Source organism: Austrofundulus limnaeus, unplaced genomic scaffold (genome assembly GCF_001266775.1).
Source record: "Austrofundulus limnaeus strain Quisiro unplaced genomic scaffold, Austrofundulus_limnaeus-1.0 Scaffold1191, whole genome shotgun sequence".
Classification (NCBI taxonomy): domain Eukaryota; kingdom Metazoa; phylum Chordata; class Actinopteri; order Cyprinodontiformes; family Rivulidae; genus Austrofundulus; species Austrofundulus limnaeus.
In genome coordinates this window covers 64932-65660 of record NW_013953593.1, presented here as the reverse complement: position 1 = coordinate 65660, position 729 = coordinate 64932, and positions in this window count along the sequence as shown.

Here is a 729-nt window from a genome sequence, read left to right as displayed (position 1 = left end):
AATCGGATATGAGTCAGATGGGTCAAAAAAATCGGATTTGGGTCGGATTTGCCTGCAGTGTGAACGTAGCCTAAGAGCGTTAGCCACAGGTACCTCTGCGCCACCACAGTAGAAGCCATTTCTTTCCACAGAGCCAGCGTTGCACAGCGGGACACACACAGAATGTGGTCTGATGCCAGTCTGATCTTGTTCAGCAGGGGTAAAAGGGGTTTTTCCTGCGGCATCTGAGGTGCCAGTTCAGCCAAGGCCATGGCCTGRTAGGTCTGAAGCATGGTGATGGAGCTCAGCGCACGGGCAGTGTTACCTTGGGATTTTTAGATTTTCTCCARCTGTGCCGAAGAGAATCTGCAGGGCTTGGAAGGGAGCAGGGTGGGCCTGCTCACACCCTGGTTGTGAGATGGARCCAAATAAGTGGCTATAGAAGGCTCCATCGGAGGGATGCCCACCAGGCCTGCTTKGTCTGCCCCTTCCACGTCCAAGTACTGACCCTGTCTGGGCACGAAGGCGCAGATGGACAGCGGTTTGCTCCAGGAAGACGTCAGCTCCAACACAAAGTCCGGAAACATAGGCAGAAGGTGCTTCACATCAGCCGGTTCAGATGGGAGATAAAACCCTGCGAACCTCAACAGCTTTTGAGCGGGGGGGTCAGGCCACTCACTGTACCTCCAGTTTAGCAGCAGCTCAGCGGCACAGGGACAAGAAGGATGAATCCTGGTCCACCCTCTCAGC